The sequence below is a fragment of the Vulpes vulpes genome, chromosome 1, assembly GCF_048418805.1.
Source record: "Vulpes vulpes isolate BD-2025 chromosome 1, VulVul3, whole genome shotgun sequence".
NCBI lineage: Eukaryota > Metazoa > Chordata > Mammalia > Carnivora > Canidae > Vulpes > Vulpes vulpes.
Genome location: NC_132780.1, coordinates 25,906,180 through 25,920,112, shown reverse-complemented (window position 1 = coordinate 25,920,112; position 13,933 = coordinate 25,906,180). Strand labels below are relative to the sequence as shown.

The 13,933-nt window shown below is 48.4% G+C and overlaps 1 protein-coding gene across 1 annotated transcript in view; it reads left to right on the top strand.

Moving 5' to 3' along the window:
* SHC3 (SHC adaptor protein 3) overlaps positions 1–13,933 on the top strand; it is a 110,518-nt gene that overhangs the window by 27,945 nt on the left and 68,640 nt on the right. The window lies entirely within an intron of this gene.

Here is a 13,933-nt window from a genome sequence, read left to right as displayed (position 1 = left end):
CTGTAGTTAAGCATTGTTTTTAAATAAAATTATAGCCTTTTAGAGCTTATAACCTTAGAAAAATGCCATTTTCAGGTCACTTGGAAGAAGAGGACTGGAAAGCCAGGAGGGGGGTCATGAAATAGCTCAATTCTGTGAGCCATGAGCTTAGCCTGCTTTGGCATTTGTAGACTTATTTGGTCTAAATGGTGACCTCAGAAAATGCCTCATGCTTATGGCATTGAAATCAGTCTACGTATGTCTTTGGGTTAGCAAGCCAAAGTCTAATGATCGAACTTTAGAGAGCAATTATTTGTAGTAATTAGCTGCTAAGTGTACACACTTTAATTGTGGTAAACACTGCACTGATATGTCTTCCTCACTGAAGAAATCTGTGTTCAAAAGAAATGATATTTCTCTTCCCTCTGAAGCCACTCCAGGCACACATGGTGGGAACGCATCAGCTTTATAATCTGCACTAAGGGGAGAATCCGTCTAAATCAGTTTGAGCAAAATGGTTAACAGAAGTTTCCAAGGCAAGGGAATGGTATTCTGAACCAAGAGCATTCCAAAGAAAAGTGGGAAGGTTTATGTAGCCGGATGGTCCTACGCATCAAGTGGCAGGTGCAGGGTGGCGGCGGTGGGCGGAGCGCTGTGCCCTGTGTCTGGGGATACAGGCATCATGTGACTGTGCTCCTTCTCCTGTGTAGTGGTGGTTTCATTAGAGAGAATTGTCCGTCGTTTCTGCTCAATTCCCTTAGTAGATCTGATACTTCCAAGATGGTTTCACTTCAATTCTCCTGATGTATTTATTGAACATTTAAGGACAGATGTGTACATGCTACGTGCTGGCCCTTGTGGGCTGTCCTGCTTGGCCGGGTCCCGGTTGTGGGGACATAGATACATACACAAATGACAGAAGAGTGCATGGGGGGCACACGCCTGGGGAGCACTGGTGGGAGGGGCCTGCCAACAATCCCGATGCTCTCTTGATCAGGCTCCTGGCACTCTTGGGGGCAGATGTGGTGATAGCATCATAGAAGGAAGCTGTGGGTCAGACGCTGGTGGATTTGCAGGTCCCTGTGTCCATTGCGTCATGGACTCAAGCGCCGTTCTTGGACTCGCGAATTTTGGTGTTGAGTTCCGGCTATATTAGGCTTTTTGAAAATTCTGTGTGCTTGTCTCTGCCATATGCTTTCTTTCTCTTGCCTTGTTTTTATATCACATGGAACAGTCCTTATTTTCCATTATAGCTGGAGACCACTCATAGGAAACAATTGGACAAATTGATGTCAGAAAGAAGCCTTTGCTCCCAGAGGAAGAGAGCCCAGCAAGGTCCTGTGGGTGGGGCGCCCGCTGGAGCTGCTGAAGCCCTTGTGGTCTCTGAGTGCTGACCAGGCCTGGGCAGTACTTTCCCACTATGGCTTATTCTTTGTACTGAAGGTCACCAGGAAATGTGATGTTGTGATTGGGTTATATTAAACAGTCTCTGGAAAGACGTGTTTCCAAAGGCTCCCCAACCATACCTTTCATAAAAATATACATATTTCCATAAGCAAATGACCAGCCCCTACTCATCCGTTAGGCTGTTTCAAGTTTTTTTTTTTTTTTTTTTTTTTATTTATGATAGTCACAGAGAGAGAGAGAGGGGCAGAGACACAGGCAGAGGGAGAAGGCAGGCTCCATGCACCAGGAGCCTGATGTGGGATTCGATCCGGGGTCTCCAGGATCGCGCCCTGGGCCAAAGGCCGGCGCCAAACCGCTGCGCCACCCAGGGATCCCAAGTTTTGGATGTAAGTATCTTTAGGAGGCTCTGGCAGCCCAACCATGTGTCTTCTTATTGGGGTCAATTTAGTGTCATCCTGTTCTGGGTTTGAGCTTGGGCTGATTGTCATGCCTTCCGTAGAACCACCTATGGGTTACCGATCTCTTCCTAGTGGATAAATTCTACAACTACCCGGCAGCTGCCGGTGACTATATACTCAGTTGTGGTGATGGCAGTTAACCACCTGTACCCCTAACACTTCAGGCAGAGCAGCTTGGGGGCCGCGCCCCCCACCCCAGCACAGGGCGGGCATCTTCCACTCTCACAGGCCCCCATGATCAGAGCTCCCATTCCCGGGGCCTCGGGCGTGCTCGCTATTCTGTCCTAACAGAGACAGGGACATCCCTGGATATGGGGTCCTGCTCTGTCTTTTCCCACCTGTGAAAGCTTGGCCTCAGCTTGCACACTTATTAACAGGATGCAAAAATAATGCTCACCTCAGTGGTTGTTGTGGGAAATCTGATGCTCACAGGGCAGCACCTGCAAAGCGTGCATCACAGCCCTTGAGGGGCATCAGGGAGGGTCTCTAGTTGGCATTGCTTGGGGAGATGGGTAGGAGGTTGGAGGGAGCATCCCAAACAGGGAGGACCCAGGTCTCCAGCCGGGCATCCATCAGAGACCTCTGCTTTCATCTGCACTAGGCTGCTGGGTTTCCAGATGAGGTTACAGTGGCCCACAGTGCTGTTCCCACTGCTCCCGAGAGTGGCCTGCCTGGCCTGAGCCTGGGTGTCAGACGACTGCCCAAGTGGATCACACCGTGCGCCTCTCTCCAGACAGCTCTCCTCTGTTACAAGGGGTGGGGCTGGGGGGCTGATCCATGTTATGGAGGGATGAGCCACATCAGACAGGAGGCCATGGGAGAGAATGTGCTCTCTGCCCATCAGGCCTGCCCTGCGCACTGATGGGCAGCTCTGTGTGTGCCTTTGTTTCCTGGACTAGCACTGTCTTTCCTTCTTCCCTCTGATGACCTCATCTGCTCATTTTTGTGTTATTTATTGTGTTAAATTTAATCTATTATTGGAAGCCATCTTAAGCCATTTTTAGGACATAAAAGGCTATAAATATATACACAGTTAAGCCCAGAGTCCTCAGTGAGGTGGCCCTTCTCCAGCCACAAGTGCAAACATCTGACATGTGTTGTTGGCTCTCAGCGGCTCCAGCTGACCTCCTGCACTGCCTGGACGCACCAGATGATGGTCACGAACACATGCAGACTCAGCTGTGCATCCGAGCTGTGGTGGATGCTCAACACATTGTCCAGGTCCTAAAATAAACTCATTCTTCCAAATTGTAGAGACTCAATGACAGAATCTAGTTTTGTTTTTGTTTCTTTTATTTTAGAAGCTGTTGTAGCTTCAGTAGGCCCCAAAACCCTGGTTAGGCCCAGATCTTTTCCGGCACTGCCGCATGGATGTGAGCCGTTCCTTAGCTTTCTGCCCAGGGCACAGCCATGGGGGCTCGGGAGATGTTCCTAGGGGATGCAGTCTGTCAAGGTTGGGGGTAGGGTTAGAGTTAGGGTCCCTTGCTGCCTGTCCACATCCCCCTCACATCCTAAGCTCCGGCAGAGGGTGGTTGGCCTGCAGCAGGAATGTTGCAACATTGCCATCTTTTCTGCTCGATGTCTCAGACCTGGACTGTGGTCAGAAGGTATGACCATGTGGATTTAGTCTGAACATGCTGGTAAGTCAGTTGGTGGTTTGAGTTATGACAGAGTGGCGAGCATGCCCGTGCCCCGGGAATGGGCACTCTGATCATGGGGGCTCATGAGAGTGGAGGATGCCTACCCTATGCTGGGGTGGAGGATGCCCATCGATAGCCCAGAAGGGAAGCCAAATGCCCACAGTGTGGCCTCGAGACTCTGTCCACCCCCTTTCTCTGAGTTGACCCAGGAGGCCAGGCAATGCTGGCTTCTCCAGGCACTTCTGGCTCTGGCATTCTCTGCATGCCCTCAGACGACAAGTCCAAGGTAAAAACTCCCCCGTGTGGCCCGTCATCTGTGTGCATTTCCTCTGGTGTACATGAGGGCCTTCCTGAGACTATGCACCCTGGTCAGACTCCTGCAAGCAAGGGGCCTCTCCACTCATGCCTCTTATCCCTGAGTGCATCCCATCACTCTTCCCATAGGGCTGTGTGGCTTGGCCATGTCTTCAGAAGCTTGTTCAGGTTGGAGCAAGCATACTGTGCACTGTGGAACAGGGCTGCCCCTGCTAACAAGATGTCAAGCCCTGAGCAGATGCCAGGGCTGGAGATGGAATCAGAGAAAGGTACTGGGCGTCTGGCCACTGGGGGAGCTGCCTGTGGCCCAGGAAATGAGGTGAGGCTCTTATGGCACCTCCCCACCCGGTAGGATGCCTGAGGCCCCAGGGCAGTAGGGTCTGGGCATCTGCGTGGGCCTGAGGACAGTGGTCTCATGTTTGAAAACCCACCAGATCCATGGTGTGAAGAGGTGTGATTTTGCACGTGGCTTTCCTCGGGCACCCCGGGGCTGTGGGATCCTCCCAGTCAGAGTGCTGGATTCTCCCGGGCTCCTGTCTCCCTGCAGGAGACACGGCCCAAGTGTTGCCTTGAGTTCAGCGTGCCAGAGAGGAGCAGATCTGCAGGGATCTTCCCCGGGGCAGGTTGACTGTCAGAAATAGAAAGGCGACGGCGGGTGTGAACAGTCTGCCCACCCGTCCCCGCGCACTCAGGGAACGCGGAGCGGCTCCCGGCTGACTCGCTTCACTACTTCATTCTAAATTCCCTTGTTCCCCACACGCGTCACAGCCGCGCCTTGGGCAGCCCTGTCCCCGAGGGGCAAGGCCCGGCAAGGAGGGAGGCACACCGGGCCCTGGAGTAAAGCTGAGTTCTGCGTCACCCCGCCCGCCCTGGGATAACCATGTGCCCGTGTCTCCACCATCGGCATCTGTGTGCGAGAACATACTGGGCGCAGGTGCCTAGTGGGCCACACCCTGGGAGAGGCCCAGGGTCACGGGTGGATGGATATTTAGGGCAAACAGGCACGAGTACCACAGAAACTCGGGGGAGTGTCCCCAGGGCCTGAGCAAGTCCGGGGAGGCTTCCTGGAGAAGGGAGCATTTAAGCCCGTAGATTCTTCCCCTAACTACATGGCAGATCCAAGGGAAGCATAGGATTGAGGCCGCTGCCTTCACAGGGCTGGGCTCTGCAGCCAGACCGTGGAGTGTCTGGGATGTGGGCGGTGAGCCCTGAAAACCCTTCAGCCAGCCCCACGGGAGGATCTGTCCATGTGCCTCTGCAGTGATTCCAGCGTGTGATGCACCCGTGGAGAGGGAGCACGTGGCCATCTGCACCCATCTGAGGTCCTGCCTGGAGCTGCCCGAGGATGCCAGGAGGGCCCTGGGCCAAAGGAATGTGGGGTTAGCTTTCCTACAGGCCTCATTCGTGTGTTCAGTCTCTGCGTCCCTAACACTAAGTGATTCACTCACTTGATGAGTGTTAAATGAGACACTATTTCTGGGAACATCTGGTATAGGCCATGCACAGTCAAGCTGCCGAAGACTGTTCCCTTGACCAGCCCTGTTCATGCGCATGCCTTCTTCTGTGCCTTGAGTGGACCCTGAGACTCACTGTGAGGCATCATTAGGGGGGTGTCATAGGGAGACCGGGTAGGAGCTGGGAGGGGGTCCCTGCCAGAGCCCATCGCTGGCTGGCTTCATTCTCCCACGGAGGGAGGGGGACGCTACTGGCACATCTGCACACTGACTACCTCGTGCTAAGTTACTTTAAATGGACTATTGTCCTGGGCTGAGGACAGAGGTCCATGGCTTGGGGGCACCCAGGCCGGGCTGACGATGCCACAGGAGCCCCAATCACAGCAGTCTGTGAGACTTGGGCCTTGGAGGCAGCAGGATGGCACCACCCTGTGCCCCATAGTGGGCTCCTGACCCTTCCTTGCAGAATCCCACATACATGGGATGAGGCTCCTGACCCAGTGGGCGCATCAGGGGTCCCCTGGGCACCAGCTGAGCACCACTTCCCATGTACTTGCTATCTCTCTGGGCCCAGGGTCCTCACCTGTGGGAGGGGTTGGGACCGTTTGGCACACAGGCCATGTCCAACACCCCCCAACAGGTCCAGGCCATGCGTTTAGTTTTGCTGTTCACACTCTCCAATTTCCTGTGTGATATTAACACTGATAATATCATTGTAATTATAATTGATATAATGATTCATCTGTAATATGATTTGCTGGTTGATATTACTAATCCTCAATACCGGCTCAATCCAGGGTATTTTTTTCTAGCTGAGAAGAAAGATCGCAAGTTACCGAAAAGGGTAAAATATTTAGTAATGTGGCTTCATTTTCACGCGAGGCAATATTGTCTAGTATTTCACTCTGTGTCCCTCCTTTGCTGGTTGCTAATAAAAATTGATGATAATACTGATCATGGCTGAATACTTTCTGCATCCTGGGCCTTGTACTGAGCGTGTCATTCATTCGTTCAACAAATGTGTGGATCACATGCCACGTCCGGGTGCTGTTGGGATATTGAGAATCAGGCACGGGAGGAGAGCTCGCTTCCTCTTGTGGGGCGGCGGGGAGGTGGGTTGGAGAATAAACACACGCACGAGAGCACGACCTGAGGCAAACCATACGATTTTGCCGTTTTTGTCGATAAAGAAGGTGACCGCGGTCAGACGTCTGCAGGTGATCTCAGAGAGTGGCGTCTGCTTGCAGGGCTTTTCCCAGGAGCCCCGGGGTGGGCTGTGTGCCTCCCACACACGAGGAGGAGGGATGGGAAAGGTTGCGCAGCTGGCACCAGACATCGTGCCCTCAGCAGGTCTGTGGCCCCATCGAGGGACGAGGGACAGGGACGGTGTGCCTTCGGGAAGCACGCACCGGGCAAGCCCCTGAGGTGCCGCCAGTTGTGATCGCCCTTCCTTGCTGCCGTGGGACGATGGCCCGAGCAGGCCCAGGGGTCTGGAGGCGGAGTGCAGGGTCCTCGTGAGGCCCTCACAGTCCGCGAGCACAGGGGTCAGTTTGGGACTGACCCTTCTAACCCGTGGACTGTTCTTCCTCAGCTCATCCTGGGGCTGCTCATCCTGTGCTTCAGCTGCCCCATTAAATGTCTCCGAATAATAGGAGGAAATGTGGTAAAAGTGTTCTTAACAAAAAATTCCGTGTGTATGGTTTAGAGAAAGCGAGACCCTCACCTCCTCAGCTAGCTCGAGGGGAGTGGGGCGCCATGACGTGGGAAAGGTGGGATGGGGTGCAGGGACGGAGGAGGTGAGGACGGGCGGATGGGTGGGTGGGCTGGGGCGAGCCGGGTGGGGTGGACGAGAGCCACGCCATCCCTGTGTCCTAGAGGTCCCAGGCCAGGTATCTTCCTCCCCTGAGCACCTGAGCAAGCCAGTCTGGTTCTTGTTTTCGCCCCGCCCTGGACAGTCCAGACATACGTCTACTTCCATGTGTCCCGTTTCCTCTCATGGGCTGGTTAACAGCGGGTCAGGATGGGCCTTGCCATTATAGGTCTGGTCAGCGGGCTGCAGAGCACGGGGACACGTCATGCAGCTGTCTCTGCCGCTGAGGGCTGTCACCACCCGCGGGTGTGAGAACGTCCAGCCAGGGTCCCGGCTCCTGGCCGGCAGTGTCGGGGTCAGCTGGGCTGCCATAGGGTCGCACTCGCAGGATGTGTGGCCAGGAAGGGCAGGTGGCCAGGGTGAGCCCAGGTGTCCCTGCAATGCAGAGAAAGGGTTAGACACCACCACGGTGTCTATGAGTTTTAGCAAAGCAGATTGAGGACTTTGCGGAGCCTCCCGTTCAAGCCTCGGGATTTGTCTGTTAGTTTACTTCTTTGGTTCCTATTAGCTGGCTCCTGAAGGAACTTTCTCCTGGTGGATGTGTCGCACTTCACATGCTGAGGACTCAGGAACTTTAATTGCCAGGATACCCTCCTGTGGGATTCTCCCGTGGTGGGTCGGGGTAAGACTCGGGGGCACGTGACCTTACTAAGATCTCTGGATGAAGGCAGCAGGCATAGAGGACTTTTGTGTTTTCTCTACCATGTTGCACCAAAAGGAGAGGACCCCCCCACCCAACCTGGGCTTCCCTGGAGTCTGGATTCCTTTCAGAACCCGGCAGGCTGGGCAGAGGGGCTGCGGAGATGGTCTCCCCCGGGGGCGAGGGCTCCAGAGATGAGATGCACATGCACGGATCGTGTTATTTTCTAGAGCATTGGTTCTCAAACTCGGGCATACATTGAAATCACGTGGATAGCTTGTTATAGCAGATGGCCGGGCCCCGCCCTCAGAGTTTCCGATTCAGTGGGTCTGGAATGGGGGCCGAGAATTTGCATTCGCAACAAGTCGTCAGGGGATGCTGCTGCTCCCGGCCCAGGTACCACCCTTGAAGAAGCAATACTTCAGAGTTCTATCTTTAACTTCTGAACCATTTGCAACTCCCATCTATGAAACCACAGCTTTGAAAATGAGTCCATTTACTTTTTTTCAAGTGATCCCACTCATCCAGAAATTTTAAAAATGGAGAGCATAGTTGACTTGGTGGCTTAGCATGGTTTAAATAGAATCCATGAGATGAGTATATGGCATTCACTCCATACTCTCCTTAAGGACCATCTGGCATGGTGTATATTTATAATCCTCATGCCAGAAGCACATTTGTGTCAGGATGTACCTCGCTGATTGCTCCTTTTCTGTCTCTTTCTCTGAGTTCACTTGCCCCCCAAATATATCCTTCCATGAAGATCTCCTTGCCCTTTCAGAGAACAGTCTACTGTTACAGGTTCTGGAGTCAGAGGATCTGGGCTTCTCTGTGTGCTGGACCATTTTCCAGCTGCGTGACCATGCATGTCTGCTTCTCCATCTTTAAAATGGGGTCATTCTGGTATCTCCTTCATAGGGTTGAGAAGTTGTTGAGTTAATATCTGAAAAGCAGTTAACATACTGTCTAGTACGCAGAAGAGCTCAAGACGTGCTTGCGGATATTGATATTTTCATGTTCATGGTATTCTGTCCAGGTTGACCATCTCATTGCTTTAAGTAATACTTCCAGGTGCATAAGCCACGAATCTGTGTCTGCACCCCTGAATATTCTGAGTCCTGGACTGATAGTGGCCAAATAGACCTGTGTCTTCCTGGACACAGCTACTCAGTCAGTTGCCAGGTCCTGAGCGTCGTATCTTTGCCTCCTGTTCTCATATCCCAGCACCTCACCTCCAGGACACTGTTGGGCCCAGCTCATGTCTGCCAGAGTGCTGGGAGTTGTAACTATAGCCCACACCTTCTCCCAGAGGAGAAACAAGGACTGTCCTACCTTATCTTTCTCCCTTGTTCAAACACTCATGCTTGTGGGTTCTCCTTGGGCAGCCTCCCTAGTACTTTGCTTCCTTCTGCTCTCTTCTCCAATTCCCTGGGCACCTGCTCATGGGTCAGTGCCTGAGATATACTACTCCCCATTAACTTTCATTGTTTATCCATTACTTGCAGGACACAATGATAAATTCTTAATTTAGCAGCCAGTGTTCTGTTTGACCTGCCCCAGCTACCTTTCCAAATATCTTTCTCATGATGCCCCAATTTGCACAACCTCGCTGACCTGTATACCTCCTCATTCTCCTGGTCCATCATGCCGCATGCCTCAAGGCCAAACATTCAGCAACAGAATTATCCACTTTTGCCCTGAGCTATAAGACCACATTGTTTGAATTGCCCTTACCTCATTGGGCATTGTATTAGACTTCTGAAGACACAGACCATATTTCATCTACTCTAAAATACCCTCATTATTTTATAACCACTAAAGGAAATGCACAATCTATTGAAATATGACACATGGGCAGCCTGGGTAGCTCAGCGGTTTAGCGCCGCCTTCAGCCCAGGGCACGATCCTGGAGACCCGGGATCAAGTTCCGTGTTGGCTCCCTGAATGGAGCCTGCTTCTCCCTCTGCCTGTGTCTCTGCCTCTCTCTCTCTCTCTCTCTCTCTCTTTCTCTGTGTGTGTGTCTCTCATGAATAAATAAACAAAATCTTTTAAAAAAAAGAAATATGACACAATGCTTTCATATCACTTAGAATATATATATACATATATGTGTGTAAATATATGTATATATATGTAACTATTTTGGATTTTTGAAGGCACAGAGTTATATCATTAGAACTCTTGTAATCTGTTAAAAGAAAAACATAAGCAATATGAAAAAGGTCTCCCTAAAACTCTTTTCCATTTCACATTCTGAATATAGTAAAGAATGTGAAATGGAAAAGAGTCAAGAAATATTTCTTGACTCAGAATCATTGCTTTGTTTTCTCTAAATTTTATTGCTCCACTTCAAGAGCTTTGGAAATCAATGAAATTGGAATCAGAAAAAGAATAGAGAAAATTTTCAAAACCAAAAGATGGTTTAAAAAAAAAACCACTAACATTGATAAACTATTAGCTCAGTCATGGAAAGGGAGAAAATTTATATCACCAACAGCAGGAATGAAAGAGGAGACATTACCACAGATACTGAAGGATACTAAGTAAATATTATGAACAACATTATGCCAATAAATTGAATAACTTAGATGAAATGGACAAATTCCTTGAAAGTTAGAACTACCAGAGTGGCTTAAGGAAAAAAGTCATCTGAATAGGCCTGTATCTATTAAAGAAATTAAATTCATCATGAAAACAAACAAGCAAAGCTTCCCATGGAGAAAGCTCCAGAGTCACATGGTTACACTGGTATAATCCACCGGACATTTAGAAAGAAATAACACTTGTTCTTCACAGTCTCTTCCTGAAAATAGGAGAGAAACTTCCCTATGAGGCCAGCGTTATCCTGATACCAAAACCAGATAGAGGCATTAAAAGAAAAAAAAAAAAAAAAACCTTGTGAATGTAGACACAGAACCCTAACAATATGGTAGTAAGTTGGATCCAGTAACTTATCAAAATAATAATACCTCACATACTGGAGGGGGGTTATCCAAGGATTGTAAGATTGACTCAACATTAATAGTTTAATGAATGTCGTTCTCCATATCAGCAGACCGAAAAAGAAAAACACATAAAAATCTTAATATATGAAGAAAAGGTTTGAGAAAATTCAACATACGTTTATGATAAAAACTGTCAACAGACCAGGAATAGAAGGACGGTCCCTTAATCTGATAACAGGACATCCACATAAACCCGACAGCCAGCATCATGGTTAGCAGCTCTATTTAACTAGAGATCTTAGTGTGATAAGACAAGAAAAATGTAAAGCCATACAAATTGGACAGAAAAAAATGGTCTCTATTTGTATAGGACATGGCCATCTATACAGGAAATTCTGAAGAATCTACATAAAAGCTTGTAGAACTAAGCAGTGAGTTTAGCAAGATTGCAGAAATCAACTGCAAAATGAAATTTTATTTATTTATTTTTTTAAAAGATTTTATTCATTTATTCATGACACACACACACACACACACACACACACACACACACACACACAGAGGCAGGGACACAGGCAGAGGGAGCAGCAGGCTCCATGCAGGGAACCTGATGTGAGACTCCATCCCGGACTCCAGGATCACGTCCTGGGCTGAAGGCAGGCACCAAACCACTGAGCCACCCAGGGATCCCCGCAAAATGAAATTTTAAAAGGACCATATACAATAAAATAATAACATGAATTAGCGTTAATTTTAACAAAACGTGAGATTTGCATGTAACAAACCACTAAACATTGATGAGAGAAAGATCTAAATCACTAGAGATGTATATACTGTGTTCACTGGTTACAAAACTCAGCATTGTTAAAGGGTAAAATAATTTTTTTAAAAAGGATTTTATTTATTTATTCATGAGAGACACAGGGAGAGAGGCAGAGATACAGGCAGAGGGAGAACCAGGCTCCCTGCAGGGACCCCGATGCAAGACTTGATCCCAGGACCCTAGGATCACCACCTAAGCTGAAGGCAGATGCTCAACCACTGAGCCACTCAGGCACCTCAAAATGTAAAATCTTTAAAAATGGATCCATACATTTAATACCATTCTAATTAAAGTCCTACTAAGTTTTTTGTAGAAATCACTAAGCTCACTCTTCAATGTGTATAGGACAGTCAAGGACCTAGCAGAGCCAAACACAATTTTGAAAAAGCAATAGTATGTTGAATAAAAGTGGTGAGAGTGGACATCCTCCTCTTGTTCATGACGTTAGAGAGAAAGCTTTCAGGTTTTCACTATTGAGTGTAATAATGGGCTTGTCCCGTAGGTCCTTAATCATGCTAAGGTACGTTCCCTGTATACCCAGTTGGTTGAGCGTTTCTTATCGGGAATGTGTGTTGAATTCTATCAAATGATTCTTCTGAATTTATTGAGATGATTATATGGTTTTTATCCTTCATTTTGTAAATCGTGGTGTATCACGTTGCTTGATTTGTCACCCGGCCTTGCATCCCTGGAATAAATCCCATTTGATCATGGGATCCTTTTAATCCTTTGGTCATGATCCTTTAATGTGCTGCTGAGTTTGGTTTGCTGAGGTTTCATTGAGGATTTCTGCATCTGTGTTTACCAGGGACATTGGCCTGTAATTTTCTGGTGGCGTCCCTGTCTGGTTTTGGTATCAAGGTAACGCTCAAGCTGGAATCTTGCATTGCATTTAGCTGTCACGGCTCTGGGCTCCCTTCCACCGGTACAGATGCTCAGCCTTTCTTTGTCTTTCTTGACATTTATAAAAAGTACATGCTAGGTATTTTGTAGAGTTTCCCTCAATTTTAATTTGCCTGTTGTCTTTAAGTCATTATGTATTTCTGGCAGCATAGAAATTGTGTCCTTCTCAGCGCTTATTATCACCTTGTCTTAGTAGCGATGATGTCACTTTTAGTGATGTAGCTAAAGTATATTTTTCATATGCATTCTAAATATAAAAATGTTCGGACTGTATAGAAAAGGTTATATTCACAGATCATCTCTTAGGATCATAAGGGTTTTCTCATCATCAACATCCATTCATATTGATTGGTCATTATTGAGAAAAAACAAAGTTTTTAAAGCATCTGAACGCAGTGGGGAGGGAGGATTGAACTGTGTTGCCTTCTAGACATAGGATTCAGGTGCCTGGGTGTTTCAGTAAGTGAAGTGTCTCCCTTCAGTGCAGGTCACAATCCTGGGGTCCCGGGATGGAGCCCCATGTCGGGCTCCCCACTCAGTAAGATGTCTGCTTGTCCCTCTACCTCTCTCCCTACTCATGGTCTCTCTCTCTCTCTCTCTCTCCTTCTTTCTCAAACGAATAAATGAAAATGAAAATTTTCTTTTTTAAAAAGGAGCACCTGGGTGGCGTAGTTGGTTAAGCATCTGACCTTTGGTATCAGCTCAGGTCATGATCTCAGGGTTCAGAGGTCGAGCCCCACATCAGGCTCCATGCTCAGCACAGAGTCTACTTGAATTGCTCTCTCCATCACCTTCTGCCTCTTTCCACTGGGCTCTCGCTCACAGGCATGCTCTCTCTCTCTCTTTCTCTCAAATAAATAAATAAATCTTTAAAAATTAAATAAAAATAAACACAAGGTTTGAGTTTCCTTGCTGAGTTCCGGGTGAGGTATCGTCAGAACCCACTGAAGCAACGGGACTCACAGAAGGACCCTCTAGAAGCTCATGGCCCAGCACATCATAGGCGGTCAATCAATGTTTGCTGAAATCTTAAACCTTCAGGAGTCTGGGGAAATGGCTAAAAATGAAGCATCGGAAAAGAGCAGATTGTTAATAGTGGTGCCCAGAGGATGTGATTAGTGAGACCAACTCCATGTGGAAAAGGTGTTATTAAATCATTTCTCCTTCCTTTCTGCCTCCAGGGCCTTTTTTATGAAAATGAGCATGGCTGCATGCGATGAACAGCATGAAAGTCATTTATTGTACAAAACACAGCTTTCTTTGAGGATGACATGGTGGCATAATGTCCTTTCTCTTTAAGTTCTTATTTACTGCTTTACAACTTGGAATGAAGACGTGGATCATTTCAGGATTAGTGATTTTTAACTCCTTTTGAAGTATAGCCTTTAAGTGCCAGAGAGTAAATTCCATTTGCCAATGTGCAAGTTGCTCTAATTTACTTAAATGCAGTAAAATATGTGATGAGAGAGACATGTAGCTGAGCAGTGGGCCTGACCCTG